Source organism: Bos taurus, chromosome 1 (genome assembly GCF_002263795.3).
Source record: "Bos taurus isolate L1 Dominette 01449 registration number 42190680 breed Hereford chromosome 1, ARS-UCD2.0, whole genome shotgun sequence".
Lineage (NCBI taxonomy): Eukaryota > Metazoa > Chordata > Mammalia > Artiodactyla > Bovidae > Bos > Bos taurus.
The window spans coordinates 110,423,946-110,446,340 of record NC_037328.1 but is presented as its reverse complement, the minus strand read 5'-3'; the positions used below and the strand labels follow the sequence as shown (position 1 = coordinate 110,446,340).

The 22,395-nt window shown below is 42.6% G+C and overlaps 1 non-coding gene across 1 annotated transcript; it reads left to right on the top strand.

The window, feature by feature from the left end:
• Window positions 1–15,750: 15,750 nt before the first annotated feature.
• On the top strand, window positions 15,751–15,857 carry LOC112448279 (U6 spliceosomal RNA). The gene has a single exon (XR_003036650.1). It is a non-coding gene; the product is annotated as a U6 spliceosomal RNA (small nuclear RNA).
• The last annotated feature ends 6,538 nt before the right edge of the window (window positions 15,858–22,395 follow it).

Here is a 22,395-nt window from a genome sequence, read left to right as displayed (position 1 = left end):
TAAAAAAGTTCACAAGCATAGGAGTGAGGAGTTCTGGGAGAAGGAGAGGTGGCTTGCTCTACTCCTGGTATCTTTTCCCAGTGGACTTCTCTGTTGACCTCCTCCTGTGTCTGGCAGTAACTTCCAGAAGTGCATAACCACTCAAACTATTCTACAACTTTGTGTCCACTTCCCACTCTTTTCTGACTATACTTCAAATTGCATCCAGTTGAAGTTTGAAGTGCTAGATGCTCAGCCATGTCAGACTCTGTGATCCTAGGGATTATAGCCTGCCAGGGCTCCTCTGTCCATGGGATTCTCCAGGCAAGAATACTGGAGTGGATTGCCATTCCCTTCTCCAAATATTTTGTATATTCTTTCTTAACAGCAGCCCTCCTAGTTGACCCTGAGTTTGCTGCTGCTGCTGCTGCTGCTGCTAAGTTGCTTCAGTCGTGTCCGACTCTGTGCGACCCCACAGACGGCAGCCCACCAGGCTCCCCGTCCCTGGGGTTCTCTAGGCAAGAACACTGGAGTGGGTTGCCATTTCCTTCTCCAGTGCATGGAAGTGAAAAGTGAAAGTGAAGTCGCTCAGTTGTGTCTGACTCTCAGCGACTCCATGGATTGCAGCCTACCAGGCTCCTCCATCCATGGGATTTTCCAGCCAAGAGTACTGAAGGAGTGCCATTGCCTTCTCCAGACCCTGAGTTTACCCATGTCTAAAAGAAAATCAATGATAATTAAAGTTGCATTTGAACTTACCAAGACCTGTGGGCTTCAGATGATGACTGAAGAGACAAATGGAATTATCTTTGGCCTCCCTGAGGCTATTGAAGAAGCATATTCCTGATGCTTAAATCAGTTCTTATTCCATTAGTCTCTGCAGTCTCTCAGGGGAGTGTATTTTTCAATATTATTTAAATTTTCAGGTTCTTTAATCCTAAAAATTTCATTAATTTCTTCAGCAATTGGCTAACCATAAGTGGACTAGCAGAGTTACAAAACACAACACTAATTTAGGCTAAGAGCAAATGAAGTGTAAGTCCCCTACCAAGAAGGAGGTACACTCTTAATAAAGGGAATGGTACACTCAGAGACAAATATCAAGGTGACCAGTAAAGGCAAAAAGCAGTCAGAGAAGGGATAAGTCGTTATGGTTCATGTCAAAGGGAGCACTTAAAACCTTAAGAAATTGCTAATGAAGTTTCTATTCACAGCAGAAATCAGAAAGAATCTGACTTCACACAGGAATGATTCATGTAGTTACATGTCTATTTTTCATTTAGTCCTGTGGCAGTTATATGACAACACATTCTGATCAGGTTGTCATATAACACATTCTGATCACATTTTTTCAACATTAGAAAGAGTCATTCTGGGGAATTCCCTGGCGGTCCAGTGATTGGGACTGAAAATGATTTATATGTAATTAACACTTAGGCATGTACTGCTTGGTAAATCTTGTAACACTGGCCTGATCATCCCACTGCTGGCTCTGTGGAGAACGAGTTCTGACACTTAAACAACCACCCATTTTCTCATAAAGTGATCCAGCTGGAGCCCTTGCAAGGTCTAAAATTCTTTGACTCTGGTTATTCAGACATCTTGAACCGCAGACTATTCTCTGGTTATTTCTTCTTTATTGTATTTTAGTCACTGAGTCTTGTTCCTTCCTTGAATCTGCCTGTCTGTTCTACTGTGTCTACTGTTCTCTCATGCCTGGACCACCACGGTAGCTTTCTAAATGGTCTTCTTGCCTCCAGTCTCTCCCATCCTTAATTCATCCTGGGACATCTCTAAATTGCTCTTGAAATACCAGCTTATTTTTCCACTTCCTCAAAAAAAAAAAAAAAAAAAAAAAGCTGGAGATAATAGAAATCAATACTTTTTGGCAATTGAGGCTTTCCACAATCTGAACTTGCCCTGTCACTCATTTCCTCATCGCATTGCCACCTCCCCTTATTCCCGTCTCAACCTGAACCAAGATCAGCTGGACCTGTCTCCTCACCAATACGTTGTTTACCTTCCTGATTTTGCATTTAACCCTGCTTCCATTCTCATGTCTACAATATTCTAACTCCTCCTTTATGTTAAATGATTTTTTTTTTTTTTTTTTTGAGATACTGATGAAATTCCCTACCTTTTGCCAGGAGCCTCCTCCACCTGATCTACCTTTTATTAATTTTCTCCTTCTTTGGACTCCCTCCTAGTATACATTCTGGCACATGATTCCTTACTATCATGCAGTTACCTGAGTACTTCATGGGTGAGTTTATTGACTCCTTAAAAACAGGACCATTTTTGCATTTATTGACATTCTCCACAGAAACCTATAAGACACTGTGTATATGGCAGATACTTATCAGAGCTTGCAGGCTGACCTGCGTGCTTTTCTCCCAGGGCCTTCCATAGGCTGCCTGGTCCTGCCTTCTTTCCATCTAGAGGTCAGTCTATCCTTGAGTGTCTGTTCTACCACCACAGCCCTCTCCCTAATAGAAGCTACAGGTCCCAATTTATCTTGTTATTTTTGCAACACTTGTTAGATCAGTCACGTTTCCACTTCTGCTCTATTCTATGTCCTCACAGGGCGCTTAATAGCCCACAACCTCTGTTCTACATAGGCCTGGGCTGGGGACCAGGAGGCCTGTTGGAACTGCTACACCCAGAGAGTAGCAGTAAGGGGACAGGAACTCAAAGAAACTGTACAGTGATGTCGTTTGGTGACTGAGTGTGGACAGAGGCTCTGAGACAGTATTTGGAGGTGTGTCCAGAAACGGCATGTGTGATTGAGAGTTAAAAGGCCAGTGCCAATTTGATAAACTGTAAAGCTAATGAAACCACAGGTTTGCTTTTGAAGTTAGTATCTAGTCTCATCTCTTTATTCAGAAAAGGAAACTAAGGTCCAAAGATGAGGCTGCAAATAGCTACTCAGTAAATATCTAATGATTGCAAATAATCCAATCAAGCCAGTCTTTGGATGGATTTATTCATAATATTTAATGTCAGAAACTGGTCAGCCAGTCTTAAAGAGCTTATTGGCATGATTTCCAAACAGACCACATCAAGGAAGTGTGACTCCATCAACCCCTGGATTTTGACCCACTGAAACTGATTTAGGACTTCTAACTTGAAAAACTGTAAAATAGTATAAGTTTTTGTTGCTTTAAGCCGCTAAATCTGTTGTAATTTTAAATAGCAGTTATAGAAAGCTAATGCAATGAGATCTGCCATTTCCTGGTATTCTTTAAGAAATGCTTCTCAAACTTTAAGATGTATACAGATTACCTGGGTGGAGCCTGAAAGCCCCATTTGTTAAAAAATCCTCCCAAGTGATGCTGATACTGCCAGTCTAAGAGCTATTCTGAGCAGCAAGGCTTTAGAGCACATTGGGTGATTTTACATCTTTTGCTAATCTCAGTATGGAGGAAGTGGAACCCAACAGCAGAAAGTACTGGAGGTTCTGGAGTTAACTTACTAGGGAAAAAGAAATTACTGTCACTCAGTAGCCGTGCAACTTGAGGCAAATTACTGACTTTGCTTAAATTAGTTAAACAATAATTTAAGCTGTTTTCTCACCACTAATGGCTTCCCAGGTAGCTCAAGTGATAATCTTCCTGCCAATGCAGGAGCTGAGAGAGACACGAGTTCAATCCCTGGGTCGGAAGATCCCCTGGAGAAGGAAATGGCAACCCACCCACTCCAGTATTCTTGCCCAGAAAATCCCATGAACAGAGGAGCCTGGTGGGCTACCGTCCATGGGGTCGCAAAGAGTGAGACAGGACTGAAGCAACTTAGCACATGCTCATTGCTGCTGCTAAGTCACTTCAGTTGTGTCCGACCCTGTGCGACCCCATAGACGGCAGCCCACCAGGCTCCCCTGTCCCTGGGGTTCTCCAGGCAAGAACACTAGAGTGGGTTGACATTTCCTTCTCCTAAGCATGAAAGTGAAAAGTGAAAGTGAAGTCGCTTAGTCCTGTCCGACTCTTTGTGACCCCATGGACTGCAGCCTACTAGGCTACTCCAGGCAAGAGTACTGGAGTGGGGTGCCATTGCCTTCTCCGACATGCACATTAACCACATATAAATGAATTACCAGTAAAATGAAATTAAAACGCAACAGACACAGTTCTGTCAAGTTGCCATAACAAGTTTTAGACACTTGCTCTCAATTTCTGTACTGATTGATGACTGTAACAGTTCAGATTGGTGCCTGCCCATGGGCCACTCTTTGAGTGATATTAAATTTTTTGATAGTGAATAGATATTACTTATATAATTGCAGTTAATTGTTTTGAAAAAAAATCTAATTCAGTCTAATAATAGAAATAGGGACAAAGGACAGAAATGGTTCTGAGAGAAGAGTAATCTTATGGACAAAGAAGATGGTAACAAGGTGATGAGAGATCTAGGTTTTAAAAGTTAGATAGGTATTTGTCTGAAGGGTGAGTGTGGAAGAGCATTTTAGGCAGAGGGAGACAGGTCCAGGACAGAGACATACGGGACTGAGAGCGAAGAACCGTGGACATCTGTGTTTTAGCCTGCCTGGCATTGTCTCCCTTCTTTCCTTTTCCCTAGGGACCCACTCGGAGAAGGCAATGGCAACCCACTCCAGTACTCTTGCTTGGAAAATCCCATGGACGGAGGAGGCTGGTAGGCTTCAGTCCATGGGGTCGCTGAGAGTCGGACACGACTGAGCGACTTCACTTTCATGCATTGGAGAAGAAAATGGCAACCCACTTGTGTTCTTGCCTGGAGAATCCCAGGGACGGGGGAGCCTTGGTGGGCTGCCGTCTATGGGGTCACACACAGTTGGACACGACTAAAGCTACTTAGCAGCAGCAGCAGCAGCAGGAACCCACAGCTTCTCCATTCTCAATGCAGGTGGTTAGGGTGGGTCTGACCTCTTCCCCAGCACCTCCCACCCCAACCCCTACACTTCCTCCTGGTGATTGGTTCAGGACAAAAGCCAGTCCAGGACTCTGTAATCCTGGCCAGGGGAAGAGAGAAAGGTGCTTGTTCCTGCTAAGATTGCTGAGAGGAGGATGTAAGCCTGGCACTACAGAAGAGAACCAGTGATTGGACTGCCTCAAAAAAGTCAAGAGCTATAAATCAGAATAATATTAAGAACATTGATTTCCTCAAACCTTTCCAGTAGTTTTGTTGTTACTGTTTCCCTCTATCTGGGCCTGCTGCTGCTACTGCTGCTGCTGCTGCTGCTAAGTCGCTTCAGTCGTGTCCAACTCTGTGCGACCCCATAGACGGTAGCCCACCAGGCTCCCCCGTCCCTGGGATTCTGCAGGCAAGAACACTGGAGTGGGTTGCCATTTCCTTCTCCAATGCATGAAAGTAAAAAGCGAAAGTGAAGTCGCTCAGTTGTGTCCGACTCTTAGCGACCCCATGGACTTCAGCCCACCAGGCTCCTCTGTCCGTCCATGGGATTTTCCAGGCAAGAGTACTGGAGTGGGGTGCCATTGCCTTCTCTGATAGAAAGGGCCCAGCAAATCCCTAAAAATGACATTTAAAAAATTCCATTTTCCTCTTAAGGTTGACAGCTACAATTTTGAACAGTTTAGTAGCTGACTTCATTTAGTAGTGCTTTGTATTTCCAATAAGCATTCAGTATGCTTTCTTTCAGTGAAATACCAGTCTTTCACTAAGAAACTTTTAGGAATAATAGGAAATCCGCTTTTCTGAAGCACCCTACGTATTTGTCTTCTTAGTGGGAATAGGAGGTAACTTCTGGGAATCTGAGGACCACATTAGACATTTTAGAACACTGTAAAATAAAAATAAGCGAGCCTCATAGTGTTCCCTTCCTTGTCACAACTCTTTTAGAAAAATTCCCTATGATTTTTGTCTTTTATGGTATTTTTCATGACTCCAGGTCAACTTTCACAGCATGTTCCTTAATTTGGAGTGGTCAGTGATTTATTATTAGATTCATATTTTCCTAGTAATAATCCATAGATGTTGTTGAATCTTTCTTTAAGCTTCATAGCAAAGGGCACGTGATGTCCAAATCTTGGTTAATTTTGATTTAGTTAAGGTGCTGTCCACAAGATATATCCTCTGTAAAGGTACCCCTACACCTCTGTAATAGGTCATCTATGGGATGATTCTTTGACAGTAAATAACATACCCAGTTTAATAACAGATCTTACATATATTTTTTCAAGAAAGAAAAATGCCTCGATGTCAAACTTTGTAGATTTGGAAGCAGTTATTTCAACAAATCTCTAGTGAGTACCCACTGAACTATGTTATGCTAAGTGCTCAGACCAAAGAGTGGAAGACAGACCAGCCAACAGGACAATTCAAGAGTGACAAGGACCACACTAAACGTGAGCAAACGGGAATCCAAAGAAGCGAAAGATTTTAGGTGAAGAATTTATATTGAGTGGCAGGGTTATGTTAGAATTCTGGCTCTTATGATGACCAATCCAGTGTTCTTTTGGAGACAACATTCAAAGGCTTTATCATAATACTGCTTTTCCCTGGTTCAGTGTAACACTGGTTGTTACAATGAAAATAAATCACTTGACTATGAAACTAAAACTGGCCGCTGCAGTTCATGGGGTCCCAAAGAGTCAGACAGGACTGAGCAACTGGACTGAACTGAATTGAACTGAAAACAAGCTTTCTCCAGGCCCACCATAGGATGCTTTAGAGAAACTATTATTTGGATTGATTTAATACTTACATTGTGACATTGAACTGGAGACCTAGTCTAGTTTTGTTTTAGGAAAATGTTTCCTTGTAGTATAACAGTGACACACACACACAGAACCGGATATTGCTCATCTGCCACACCTTGAAACTACCACAGATTTTTCTATTCACAAATCAGGAAACAATTTAGAGGTTATCTAAAAGCATCCCTACATCTTGAAAGCAACTACTTACAGTTGACTCAATTGCTTTATAGTGTATTGTTTTTATACAAATCACCAGTATCTCAATAGCAATCCAGGTAGTGCTTAAGGTGGGAAGTATGAATCAGTGGGAGATGGCTGCTGAGTTATCAACTGTTTTGCCTGTAGGTTTAACAATATCTAGTGTATACCTAATTTTCAGAATAGAAAAATAAGAGAATAGACTTGTTGTTCAGTTGCTCAGTCGTGTTCCTGTTGGACTCTTTGCAGCCCCATAGACTGCAGCACGCCAGACTTCCCTGCCCTTCATACATTTAACCACTAGTTTATATTTATTCATTCAATCCCAACTTAAAAAAAGATCGAGGTGGGCTGTTTAGGTATTGTTCTGATGTGATTCCTTTGAGGCTGCTTTGGATCTGTAGATTCGTAAATCCCAACCCGGTCTCTCTTCCCTGGGAGAAACAGGTGGCAGCAGGGAAGACACAAGCAGGAAAAGCTCCATTGTATCCCCTCATAGTTACAGGAACTATTTTAAAAGGTGAAGGCCAAGAATCACTTAATTCTGCTTGTCCTTCTCAATAAGGAACCTCATAACGTTCTGCCTACTTCGGGGAAGTGAATTTCGACAATCATTACAGCATGTACAATTTTTACAGGACTCTGGCGGTAACTCCCTCCTCCAGCAGCTAAAGGGCCATTTCCGATCTAGAGCCGGGTTTCTCCGAGGGCTCTTCCGTGGCGGAACTGAACGAAGGGGGTGGTCAGTTGGAAAGATATTCAACCAACCAGGGGTCAGTCTCGTGCCCACAGTCCGTGAGACAAGTGCTGGGAGTTTACTCCCCCAACCCCGCCCCAGGTCCCGCAGTGCCCGCGAAGCCTGATCGCGCTCGGCCTGGGGTCAATGAACACGTGCAAGACCTGGTTGGGCTGCCTCGGACTCCGGGGGCAGAAAGATTTCATAACGGTGGAGAGGGAGGAGCGCCCCAACCTCGTCACTTCTAAGAAGGCCCAAGCCAGCCAGGGTCGCGAGGGGAAGCGGGAAGAGACGCCTAGAAGCCGGAAAGACGGAAGGCTTCGGCCACGCCCCGCGCACGCGCGGCACACTCTTCCCTTGCGTGGCTGTGGTCGAGCGGCTTCCTCCGCCGGCTGCCGGATCTAGCTCGCCGGTCTTTTCCGCCTGCCCGCTTTCCGTCCCTGCGCAGTCGCGTCATCGCCCGCCACTCCCTTCGCCACTCCCTTCGCCCCTCCCTCCGCAGCGCCGGCCTCTTGTGACGGCAGCGGCAGACCCCGCCTCCTTAGTCCTAATCTGATGCCAAGTGAAGGGCGTGCCGGGTATGGAGGTCGCTGGCTTCTCCTGTGGCGTGACCCTCTCTTGGAAAGGAAACGTCTTTTGTAATTTCCTAAAACTTCGAATTAAGCCTGTAAACTGTGTTCGTTTCCTAATAAGGGTGAAAACGGCCCCACACCCTAGTTGATCTTCCAAGCTAGAAGTTCTATTAAAAGGAAACTGCAAAATGTGTTGTAATTTAGGTTTATTTGAAGACTTGCTTGTCGTTTTAATGTGTTCCCTTAGTGTGTAAAGTGGGAGAGTGACATTCATAAAATGACAACTTAGCATATGGAAGCTGGGATAAGCGGTACCTAGTTGGCTTGATCAGATTAATGTGATTTTATTTTCCATTTGAATTATCCAGGTGGCATCTTGAAAGGATGGGTATAAAAAGCTGTTGAAGAACTTAACGCCGTGGTTAATCGTTTTGTAAGCAACTTGAGCCAACGCGAGGGGTACAGAAATGAGAATTTAAAAGTATAAGGGGCAAAGATTTCATCTTCCTTTTACAGGCAGTGAAAAAGACTCAGATTTATATCCTTTGCCCGAGATTCTGTAATTTCTATGGTTTGCCTGAAATTCAGGCCACTGCTTTCACCATGCCAGTACTCTGGCCAGCGTGACTAAGGCTGCCTTTGGAACCCTCTGAGCCTGAGCCATTATAGCCTTTTTTCTTGTCTTCCTGCTTCACTTGTCTTTTTCCACTTTCCGTGATTTTGTTTTTTTCCCTGAGTTCTCTTGTCTCCCTCCCACTCCCCTTTTGCTTTCACGATTTCTTTAACTTCCTTTATTTTTTGATTGTTAAGCCAGCCTTTCCTTCCTCCTTTAAATGCTTCTACCTTAAATGACCAAAAAAGGAAATAGAAGAATTTTTCTTAAGGGTTTTTTTTTTTGGGGGGGGGCGGGGGGATGGTTAGATATGTAGTATGTATATAGTTAGATGTAAAATCTCCTCTTCTAAAAGCTGCCTCCTACTTCTTCCCATAGATGTCCAGTGAAAGTAGGTGTGTGTATGAGAAAGAGAATAATTAAGGAAAGAAAGCGAGAGATAGGAGAGTGGAGGGAGTGTGTGGTGAGCTTTTTAGAATCAGAAACGAAAAAATAATCATGCAGTAAATGATATAAAACTCAACCTCAGATAACAACATAGCTGTAAATTCTATACAACTGAAGAAACACATCACTTTCAATTCATCCATGCCTATGCCTCAGAGATGTATTTCCTCAGGGGAGTTGTGTCTTTGCCAGAATAAACCTGTAGCTTTAGCTGCCTCTTGAGAAACAATCACAGGGCTTCTGCCTGTGAAATAATAATATACAGCGATTCCAGACTACATGTCCCCCTGTAGGCTTCTCAACATGTTGGCCCCTGTGCCCAGTTCTGCAGGGGTGTTTGTTATCCTTGTTCTATACTTGGGGAACCTAAAGCCCAGAGAAGCCCTCGCCTAATGTTACAGAAGGCAGAGCCTCTGCTGTTTCCAATTCCATAGTCTCTGAGTGAGCATGTCTAGTACTAAGGAATTAATATCTAATTGAAGATGATTGATAGAATTCATTAGGATATAGTGTTGCCAATTGACTGAATCATGCTCTCATTACAGATTTCTCTGTTATCTGTCTTATTCTGCTTGGTTAACAATAACTTGCAGAAATTGGTGGGAAACATATTTTGCATTTTGCTAAAACAGTCGAGGTTACTCCTGAAGTTTGGTTTATGTTTTAGTTCCCTATATGAAAGAAAATGCACACCTCTGTATTCCATGATTTAAAAATAACTGGAATCTTGAGGACATTATGCTAAGTGAAATAGAGACAAATATAGTATGATCTCACTTACATGTGGAATGTTAAGAAAGATTCAGAAACAGACAGTAGAATGGTGGGAACCAGGGGTTGAGGGGTAGAGGAAATGAGATGTTAGCCATGGGGTCCAAACTACAGTGATGTGAGGAATAAATTCTGGGAATGTAATGTACAGAATCGTGACTACAGTTGACAATACTGTATTATATACTTGGAAGTTGCTTAGAGAGTAATCTTTTTATTCCTCTGGCTTTACTGAGATATAATTGACAACACTGTGGAAGTTTAAGGTATCAGATCAGATCAGTTGCTCAGTCGTGTCCGACTCTTTGCGACCCCATGAATCGCAGCACGCCAGGCCTCCCTGTCCATCACCAACTCCTGGAGTTCACTCAGACTCACATCCATCGAGTCAGTGATGCGATCCAGCCATCTCATCCGTATACAATGTGCTAATTTGATACATTCATTTATTTCAAAATTATTACCACCATAGTTAGCTAACACCTCCATCCTGTTACATAATTACCATTTCTCTTATGTGGTGAGAATATTAAAGATCTACTCTCTCAGCAACATTCAAATATAATACAGTACTGGGACTTCCCTGGTGGTGCAATGGTTGAGAATCCGCCTGCCAACGCAGGGGACACCAGTTTGACCCCCTGTCCAGGAAGACTCCACATACTGCACAGCAACTAAGCCTGTGAGCTGCAACTACCGAGCCCACACTCTAGAGCCCAAGAGCCATAAACACCAAGCTCACATGCTGCAACCACTGAAGCCCATGCAACTGGAACATGTGCTTCGCAACAAGAGAAGCCAACACAATGAGAAGCCGGTGCACTGCAATGAAGTATACCCCCAGGTCACTGCAACTTGAGAAACTCGGTGCAGCAACGAAGACCCAGCACAGCCCTAAATAAGCACATATAATACAGTATGATTAGTTTTAATCACCATGCTGTATATTCGATCCTCAGAACTTATTAATCTTATAACTGGAAGTTTGTCCAATTCTTTGACCAATACTGTCTCATCTCCCCCATTCCCTAGATCCTGGTGACTCCACTGTATGACTTTGGGTTTTTATGTTCCACATATGAGTGATAATACAATATTTGTTTTTCCCTGTCTGACTTATTTCACTTAGCACAATGCCCTCAAGTTTCATCTAAGTTGTCTCAAACAGCAGAATTTCCTTCTTTTTCTCATGTATGAATAGTATCCATTATATATACACCACATTTTCTTTATCCATTCATCAATTCATGGATCTTAGGTTGGCTATTGTGAATACTGCAGCACTGAACAAGGGAGTGTGGATATCTTCATGCGATCCTGATTTCAGTTCCTTTGGATATAGATTCAGTAGCGGGGTTGTTAGATCATGGGTAGTGCTAGTTTTAAGTTTTTGAGGAACCTCCATACTGTTTTCCATAGTGGCTGCACCAGTTTGCATTCCCAACAGTGCAAAAGGATTCCCTTTCCTTCACACCCTTTGATAACACTTCTTGTCTCTTATCTTTTTGAAAGGCTTCTCTCGTAGCTCAGTGGGTAAAGAATCTGCTTGCAATGCAGGAGATCCTGAGTTTGAGCTCCAGGTCGGGAAGATTCCCTGGAGAAGGAAATGGCCACCAACTCCAGTATTATTGCCTGGAGAATCCCATGGACAGAGGAGCCTAGTGGGCTACAGTCGGTGGGGTCATGAGAGTCAGACACAACTTAGTGACTAAATCACCTAAACCACCACCATTTAAATAAGAATGAGGTAATATCTTGTGGTTTTGATTTGCATTTCCCTGGTGATTAGTGGTGTGGAGCATGTTTTTTATGTGCCTTTTTTTATGTGTTGTCTTTGGAAAACTATTCAATTCTACTGCATACTTTTTAGAAGGGTTTTTTTTGTTGTTTTTGCTAAGTTTATGAGTTCTTTCTATATTTTGGAAATAAACCCCTTATCAGATACATGATTTGCAAATATTTTCTTCCATCCTGTAGGCTGCTTTCTCATTGTGTTGGTTGCTTCTTTGCTGTGAAAGCTTTTTAATCTGATGTAGCCCCACCAGTTGGTTTTTGTTTTTGTTGCTTGTGTCTTTGGTGTTAGGTCTGGGAAACTGCTGCCAAGACCAGTGTCAAGGAGCTTTTCAGCTGTGTTTTCTTCTAGGAGTTTTATGGTTTCAGGTCTTATGTTTATGTCTTTAATCCATATTGAGTTCATTTTTTTAAGTGGTGTAAGAGAGAGTTTCAAATCCTGGAAGATGATGCTGTGAAAGTGCTGCACTCAATATGCCAGCAAATTTAGAAAACTCAGCAGTGGCCACAGGACTGGAAAAGGTCAGTTTTCATTCCAATCCCAAAGAAAGGCAATGCCAAAGAATGCTCAAACTACCGCACAACTGCACTCATCTCACATGCTAGTAAAGTAATGCTCAAAATTCTCCAAGCCAGGCTTCAGCAATACGTGAACTGTGAACTTCCAGATGTTCAAGCTGGTTTTAGAAAAGGCAGAGGAACCAGAGATCAAATTGCCAACATCTGCCGGATCATGGAAAAAGCAAGAGAGTTCCAGAAAAACATCTATTTCTGCTTTATTGACTATGCCAAAGCCTTTGACTGTGTGGATCACAATAAACTGTGGAAAATTCTGAAGAGATGGAAATAACAGACCACTTGACCTGCATCTTGAGAAATCTGTATGCAGGTCAGGAAGCAACAGTTAGAACTGGACATGGAACAACAGACTGGTTCCAAATAGGAAAAGGAGTACATCAAGGCTGTATATTGTCACCCTGCTTATTTAACTTATATGCAGAGTACATCATGAGAAATGCTAGACTGGAAGAAGCACAAGCTGGAATCAAGATTGCTGGGAGAAATATCAATAACCTCAGATATGCAGATGACACCACCCTTATGGCAGAAAGTGAAGAGGAACTCAAGAGCCTCTTGATGAAAGTGAAAGTGGAGAGTGAAAAAGTTGGCTTAAATTCAACATCCAGAAAATGAAGATCATGGCATCCAGTCCCATCACTTCATGGCAAATAGATGGGGAAACAGTGGAAACAGTGTCAGACTTTATTTTTCTGGGCTCCAAAATCACTGCAGATGATGACTGCAGCCATGAAATTAAAAGACGCTTACTCCTTGGAAGGAAAGTTATGACCAACCTAGATAGCATATTCAAAAGCAGAGACATTACTTTGCCAACAAAGGTCCATCTAGTCAAGGCTATGGTTTTTCCTGTGGTCATGTATGGATGTGAGAGTTGGACTGTGAAGAAGGCTGAGCGCCGAAGAATTGATGCTTTTGAATTGTGGTGTTGGAGAAGACTCTTGAGAGTCCCTTGGACTACAAGGAGATCCAACCAGTCCATTCTGAAAGAGATCAGCCCTGGGATTTCTTTGGAAGGAATGATGCTAAAGCTGAAACTCCAGTACTTTGGCCACCTCATGTGAAGAGTTGACTCATTGGAAAAGACTCTGATGTTGGGAGGGACTCGGGGCAGGGAGAGAAGGGGACGACAGAGGATGAGATGGCTGGATGGCATCACGGACTCAATGGACATGGGTTTAGGTGGACTCCAGGAGTTGGTGATGGACAGGGAGGCCTGGCGTGCTGCGATTCATGGGGTTGCAAAGAGTTGGACACGACTGAGCGACTGAACTGAATTGACTGAAGAGAAGGGTCAAATTGCATTTTCCTGCATGTACTTATCCAGTTTTCTCAGTAAGAGAATGGATCTTAAATGTTCTCAGCATAACAACAAATGCTAACTATGTGAGGTGAAGGATGTGTTAACGGCTCTTCTTATGGTAAACGTTTAGCCATATAGCCATGTATCAGATTATAACAGTGTGCACCTTAAACTTACATAATATTATATGCCAATTACATCTCAATAAAACTAGAGAAAAAATATAAATAATTGTTCATTTTAGTGACATTTGGTAACTGCATAGTGAAAACAGAAAAAATGATAAATTCTATTATTCTCATATCTGTGTAATACTATATGTCTACTGTGAAGTCTGCACTTTACAGAAACACAGTTCTACATTCCCCCTCCCCATCCCCCACCCAAATTCTACATTCCAAGGGGGTGATTAACTTGTATATCTTATCATAAAGTAGAACTGGATCCCAGGATGATAGCAACACAAAGCTTGCTTATTCTAACTAGCATGTTATATATTTATAGAACTTTATTATTATCCTTACCATATATTGTGTTTTAAGGATGAAATAAAAAAGCAGGAACATTGTTGGCAGTTAATATTGTGTGTGTGTGTGTGTGTGTGTGTGTGTGTGACTTTAAAATATAAACAAGGGACTTCCCTGGTGGTCCAGTGGCTAAGATCCCAAGCACCCAATGCAGGGGGCCTGGCTTCCATCCTTGGTCAGGGGACTACATCCCACATGGTACAACTAAAAAATAAAAAACCTCCCTCATGCCACAACTAAAGCTGCCTCATGAAGCAATGAAGATCCAAGATCCTGCCAAACCTCAGACACAGAGCAGCTAAATAAATAGATAAGTATAAAACATTTGTTATAAATAAAATACAAACAAAAGTAACGACCATATTAGTTTTTAAAATGTCAGCAATGGTATTGACATTTTTACTGTTAGAACTGTGAAACATATAGACAGGAGATAACATCCTCACCTGAGAAATTACGCTAATTGCCTGTCTAATTGGGAAGGCTGAGGATGCAGTGTACTCATATTTGCATTCATGGGTTGGAATTTGAGATGGAGGCTCAAACAGCAAGGTTTACTAACTTTAATCATTCTGTCTTCTAAGATTGGGGACTGACTGCATGGTAGGTTTTTGCTGCACTTGCCTGAGCTGAGAAGTTTGGCGTGTCTTTTTTTTTTTTTCCCCGTGGGTGGTGTAGGTGTGTGCATGCTCAGTTGTGTCTGACTCTTTTAAGACCTCATAGACTGTAGCCTGCCAGGCTTCTCTGTCCATGGGATTCTCCAGGCAAGAATATTGGAGTGGGTTGCCATTCTCTTCTCCAGGGGATCTTCGCAACCCGGGGATCGAACCTGGATCTCCTGCATTGCAGGCAGATGCTTTACCATCTGAGCGACCTTAGGAAGCACCTCTAAGATACAGGCTTTCACAGTTAACAGGGAATTTGAACAGAAAAGCATGAGCAAGGGATGGGCTTTACATGTTGCATTGCTCTGAAGCTAGAGCAGAAAACAAGTTCAAAGATCATTCCAGATGATTCTGGGAAAACTTTTACTCCAAAGTATTGTAAACTTCCACTCTGCTGATGATTGGGATATTTTTGGATAATAAATCTATCCATTCGTATTGATATGTCTTTGACCCTCATACTCTGTTGCAGTTACTTTTGCTGCATAGAAAACTGACCCAATTTTAGCATCTTGAAATAACCACTTGACTAGGGTCACAGGTTTTGTGGGTCAGGAGTCAGACTGGACTCTGCAGGGGTGGTGGACCTCTCCTTGAGATTTCAGGTCTCATCCTTTGGGCTGGGCTGCCTCAGGGCCTGGGGCTGTCAGCTGGAGTAACTACATTTGTCTTCTTTCTGCAGCTTGGCTTCCTTACAGCTACTGTTCTCTCAGGGTAGTTAGACTTGTACATGGCAGCTCAGGACTTCAAGACCAAGTGTTCTAGTGTTTAATGCCTGTGCTGTGATGCCTTTTATGACCCAGCCTCCAGACTGAGCCCACAGTAGTCTCTTGGTTGAAGGAGCCATAAGCCTGCCCAGATTCAAGAAGTGTGCCCAGTGCTTTCTTTGGCAGCACACACACTAAAATCAGAATGATTCAGAGAAGATTAACATGGCCCCCACACAAGGAAGACATGCAAATTTGTCAAGTATTCTATATTTTTTTGCAACTAGAGATTATCATACTAAGTGAAATAAGTCAGAAAGAGAAAGACAAATATCATACGATATCATAAATATGTGGAATCTAAAATATGACATGAATGAACCTATCTATGGGGCTTCCCTGGTGGCTCTGACGGTAAAGAATCCACCTGCAATGCCGGAGATATGGGTTCAATCCCTGGGTCGGGAAGAGCCCCTGGAGAAGGAAATGGAAACCCACTCCAATAGTCTTGTCTGGGAGATCTCATGGACAGAGGAGGCTGGTGGGCTATATAGTCCATGGGGTCACGAAAGAGTCTGACATGACTTGGCAACTAAACAACAACATGAAAGAGAAACAGAATTATAGATATAAAAAACAGGCTTGTGATTGCCAAGGGGGATGGGGAGATGAAGGGATGGACTCGGAGTCTGGAGTTAATTCAGTTCAGTCGCTCAGTTGTGTCTGACTGTTTGTGACCCCATGAACCGAAGCACTCCAGGCCTCCCTGTCCATCACCAACTCCTGGAGTCCACCCAAACCCATGTCCATTGAGACGGTGATGCCATCCAACCATCTCATCCTCTGTCGTCCCCTTCTCCTCCTGCCCTCAATCTTTTCCAGCATCAGGGTCTTTTCAAATGAGTCAGCTCTTCGCATCAGGTGGCCAAAGTATTGCAGTTTCAGCTTCAACATCGGTCCTACCAATGAACATCCAGGACTGATCTCCTTAAGAATGGACTGGTTGGATCTCCTTGCAGTCCAGGGGAATCTCAAGAGTCTTCTCCAACACCACCGTTCAAAAGCATCAATTCTTCAGCACTAAGCTTTCCTTATAGTCCAACTGTCACATCCATACATGACTACTGGAAAAACCATAGCTTTGACTAGATGGACCTTTGTTGGCAAAGTAATGTCTCTGCTTTTGAATATGCTATCTAGGTTGGTCATAACTTTCCTTCCAAGGAGTAAGCGTCTTTTAATTCCATGGCTGCAATCACCATCTGCAGTGATTTTGGAGCCCAGAAAAATAAAGTCAGCCACTGTTTCCACTGTTTCCCCATCTATTTGCCATGAAGTGATGGGACTGGATGCCATGATTTTCGTTTTCTGAATGTTGAGCTTTAAGTCAACTTTTTCACTCTCTTCTTTCACTTTCATCAAGAGGCTCTTGAGTTCTTCTTCCCTTTCTGCCATAAGGGTGGTGTCATCTGCATATCTGAGGTTATTGAAATTTCTCCTGGCAATCTTGATTCCAGCTTGTGCTTCTTCCAGCCCAGCGTTTCTCATGATGTACTCTGCATATAAGTTGAATAAGCAGGGTGACAATATACAGCCTTGATGTACTCCTTTTCCTATTTGGAACCAGTCTGTTGTTCCATGTCCAGTTCTAAGTTGCTTCCTGACCTGCATTCAGGTTTCCCAAGATGCAGGTCAGGTGGTCTGGTATTCCCATCCCTTCAGAATTTTCCACAGTTAATATTGTGATCCACACAGTCAAAGGCTTTGGCATAGTCAATAAAGCAGAAATAGATGTTTTTCTGGAACTCTCTTGGTTTTTCAATGATCCAGCGGATGTTGGCAATTTGATCTCTGGTTCCTCTGCCTTTTCTAAAACCAGCTTGAACACCTGGAAGTTCACAGTTCATGTATTGCTGAAGCCTGGCTTGGAGAATTTTGAGCATTACTTTACTAGCGTGTGAGATGAGTGCAATTGTGCAGTAGTTTGAGCATTCTTTGGCATTGCCTTTCTTTGGGATTGGAATGATAACTGACTAGAGCTAGTAGATTCAAACTATTACAATGGTTTATTATGCAATCTATTAGAATGGATAGACAATACTGTATAGGACAGGGAACTATTAATATATTTAATCTCCTAGGATAAACCATAATGGAAAAGAACATAAAAACAAATGCATATATATGTATAACTGAGTCATTTTGCTATGCAGCAGAAATAATACAACATTGTAAATCAACTATAAAACTGAAAATGAAAATTGCTTAGTTCATGTCCCACTCTTTGGGATCTCATGGGCCATACAGTCCATGGAATTCTCCAGGCCAGAATATTGGAGTGGGTAGCTGTTCCCTTTTCCAGGAGATCTTCCCAATCCAGGGATTGAACCCAGGTTTCCCGCACTGCAGGTGGATTCTTTGCCAGCTGAGACACAAGGGAAGCCCAAGAATACTGGAGTGGGTAGCCTATCTCTTCTCCAGTGGATCTCCCTGACCCAGAAAATTGAAATGGGGTCTCCTGCATTGCAAGTGGATTCTTTACCAACTGAGCTATCAGGGAAGCCCATAAATCAACTATACGTCAATTAAAAGAAAAAAAAAAAAGGGAAGAGAAAGTGGGCCCATAGGAAACCTGCACACCACCACTGCTCCATGAAAGGAGTGTCAAAAGACTTGGGGCCCTGTTCTAAGACTGCCACTTACTCTATACCCAACTCTCTCATACTCACATTCAGCTTAAATATTTTTTCAGAGTGAATACAACGTGTTAATAAAATTCACTACGTGGGATTCAAGGCCACTGAAATTGCCATGTAATGATTTTTCTTTCCCAGGGGAAGCAGATGGAATGATCAGACGGTGCCTACTGCTTTTAAACAAGGCTGCCAATGTCTGTATGTCCCTCCCAAGAGATGGGCTGCATTTCTACAATGAGGGGGAGAAAATGTAATTGTCTTTGTTGAAGAAATCAACTATTTTATTTAGAAATCATGCTTGCTTGCTTTTACTCTTTGTTCTTTGGATATATAGAATATGTCTCTGCAAAAAGATGGACTGAGAAGATTGGTTGTTAGTAATTCAGTAAAAGTATTTAAAACATGCCCTAGGGCTTGGATTAATTGCTTTTGGGGCAAAATTTAAGGAGATGCCAAAAACTCTTTAGTCAAGATATTCTAATGTAGTATTTTTAAAAATCAAAATTTATGCCAAGCAATCCAAAACAAAACGTCAAAATTTTAAATAAAGCCAGATCAGTTTCCTAGGGCTGCTGTAACCATAGACCATAAACTGGATGGCTTAACAGAACTGTATTGTCTCCCAGTTCTGGCGGTTAGACACATCAGGAGAAACCTCATGCCTCTCCCCTAGCTTCTGGTGGTTGCCGAAATCTTACTCCTTGGTTTGTAGCTGCACCACTCCAAACTGTGCCTCCATCTCCCATGACCTTCTTCCAGGTGTGTCTCTGTGTCTTTCCTCTTCTCATAAGGACACCAGCCACTGGATTTAGGGCCCACTCTAATCCAGTATGATCTCATCTAATCAGATTATATTTACAAAGACCCTATTTCCAAATAAGGTCATGTTCTGTGGCTCTAGTGGATGTATATTTTTGGGAGACGTTATTCAACACTGTAGACAGGATTAATATAACTGATTTTCCCTTTTGCCTTAGGATTCAACATGGCTTGGTGTATGCTATGCTATGCTAAGCTATGCTAAGTCACTTCAGTCGTGTCCGACTCTGTGTGACCCCACAGACGGCAGGCCCCCAGGCTCCCCCGTCCCTGGGATTCTCCAGGCAAGAACACTGGAGTGGGTTGCCATTTCCTTCTCCAATGCATGAAAGTGAAAAGTGAAAGTGAAGTTGCTCAGTCGTGTCCGGCTCTTAGAGACCCCATGGACTACAGCCTACCAGGCTCCTCCATCCATGGGATTTTCCAGGCAAGAGTACTCGAGTGGGGTGCCATTGCCTTCTCCGATGGCTTGGTGTGGCCTCCCCTATTTTAGTAGTGAGAGTAGGCTGGCCGATGCCTGCCTATTACGTCAGCTTTGAGACGGAAGACTTAGGAGGCCACTGTGCACGTTTCTCCTGGGAACTTTCACCTACTGACCTGCCTCAGCTTCTACATTCCCGTGTGATGACTCTGAAATCTATCTCTCCAGCCTTACTACTCTCCAGATGTCTGATTTCCAATAAGTTCTGATTACCTGTTCTATGCATATAACTCAGAGAAGGCAATGGCACCCCACTCCAGTACTCTTGCCTGGAAAATCCATGGACAGAGGAGCCTGGTGGGCTGCAGTCCGTGGGGTCGCTAAGAGTCGGCCATGATTGAGCGACTTTACTTTCACTTTTTACTTTCATGCATTGGAGAAGGAAATAGCAACCCACTCCAGTGTTCTTGCCTGGAGAATCCCAGGGACGGGGGAGCCTGGTGGGCTGCCGTCTATGGGGTCGCACAGAGTCGGACAAGACTGAAGTGACTTAGCCTAGCCTATGCATATAACTATACTGGCTCCCCCTCATCCCCGCCCCATGCGTTTTGAATCATTTCTTCATTCCAAATGTTCTGAAATTGTACAGTGAGGTAATTTAGTTTTTTTTTTTTTTTATTCAATAAGCTGGGTATTAAGTAATAAAGAAAGAAAGTGAAGTCACGCAGTCCTGTCTAACTCTTTGCGACCCCATGGACTGTAGCTCCATCCATGGGATTTTCCAGGCAAGGGTATCGGAGTGGGTTGCTGTTTCCTTCTCCAGGGGATCTTCCCGACCCCGGGATGGAACCCCAGTCTCCAGTATTGCAGGCAGAGGCTTTACTGTATGAGCCACTAGGGAAGCCCCAGGTATTAAGTAGATGCTTTCAATTTGGAAACTCATTTCTTTAAGTTTGAGGGACTATTCTTTTATTATTTATTCAATAATTGTCTCCTTTTGCTTTATTCTCATTTCTTTGTAGAACTTCTGTTAGTCTAACAATGGGGAGCCTGTATTTGCCTGCTAATGTTACTATCATTTTTGCCTTTTTTCCTTTTATTTTATGGGACGTTGCCTCAAAATTCTCTTCTGATGATTCTTTTGAAATAGTTTTCATTCTGGTTTTTATACTGTTAGTTTTCTTTGTTTTTTTTTATTCTTCCAATTTTATTTTATTTTAAACTTACATAATTGTAGTATTTTCAAATACTGTACATATACACAATGGGAGTAGGACTCAGCCATTAAAAAGAATACATTTGAATCAGTTCTAATGAGGTGGATGAAACTGGAGCCTATTATACAGAGTGAAGTAAGCCAGAAGGAAAAACATAAATACAGTATACTACTGTTAGTTTTCAAAAGCACTTCCTTTTTCTCTGATTACTTCTTTCTTTTTGAAAAACCTTTAAAATAGCACCTTATTCCTGTGTCACGGGTCCAACAGGTATCTTTCTTTTTCAGAGGATACTGGTTCATTTTTTTGAAATTTTCTTCTGTTGTCTGCATTGTCTTTATTTCTTTAATTTTGTTATTTGTTTTTCCTTTTTGTCTTGTTCTGTGTCTCTTATGTTGGGTATTTTCCTAGATTGTTCGGTGAGCCTTGGCTATCTGTTGTAAGAGTGAGGATGGAGAAGGCTGATTTTCGTGCAAAGGTGGGAGCCTGATGTGTGGAGGACTAACAAGGTGGAGTGAGCCGAGCTCTAGAGGGCTTGCCCAATGTTAGAGCACAGAAGGATCTACTCTCTCTCTAGTGTTGGAAGGGGCCCATCGGGCTGGTCTTCCAACTTTCTGGGAAATGAGTGGGCAAATGGGTTGGAAGGTCTTGCAGACTAGAATGTAGACTTCCCTTAAAGTGATTCTACTTTCAGTTCATTTGTAGCCCCTGCCTTTCCTCTGGGAAAGGGTAGGAGTGCTTTTGATCTCTGAGTCCCCAAAGTCCTGGGATGGGATGAGCTTGCTAATCACTGTTCCCCTCTCTGTAGGTGCTTGTTTTCAGCTTTTTCTTAGGTTAGTCCCTCTCATTTTGATCTCTCTTATTCTTTATTTTCTTGTGGATTTGTAACTTTTACTTTCCCTTCCTGTCTTTTGGTGGGGAGGGCATTGAGAGAGGAAATAAAAAGCATATGTTCAATTCTCTATCTTTTCAGGTAATTAATAATTCATTATTAAACCTTGTAGATGATCACTGCATGATTTCCCCTTAGAAGACAACTTCTTCAATCACAAATATAATTAAATATGCCAGTACTTTACTTTAACAGGGGATTTAATGCTCCACCAGTTAAAGGAACTCAGATGTATTAGGGCCATTTAGTGGACAGTTTGAATTAAGCACTATGGGCTTTAAAGAGCACCTTCTTGTCCCTTGGACTGCAAGGAGGTCCAAACAGTCCATCCTAAAGGAAATCAGTACCTGAATATTCGTTTGGAAGGACTGATGCTTGAAGCTGAAATTCCAATACTTTGGCCACTTGATGTAAAGACACTGGTTCTTTGAAAAGAACCTGATGCTGGGAAAGATTGAGGGCAGGAGGAGAAAGGGTCGCAGAAGGATGAGATTGTTGGGTGGCATCAACTGACTCGATGGACATAAGTTTGAGTAAGTTCTGGGAGTTGGTGATGGACAAAGAAGCCTGGCATGCTGCAATGGATAGGGTTCCAAAGAGTCAGACACGACTGAGCAACTAAACGTAACTAAACTGCAGATACCTAAAAAATCAATAAAGGCAGAAAGTAAATGAATGATTCCCTCAGACTAAACAGGGAGGAAAGGGAGTAATGCTAATGGGTACAAATTTTTTTTGAGGGGGAGGAGTAATGAAAAAAAAAAAAAATA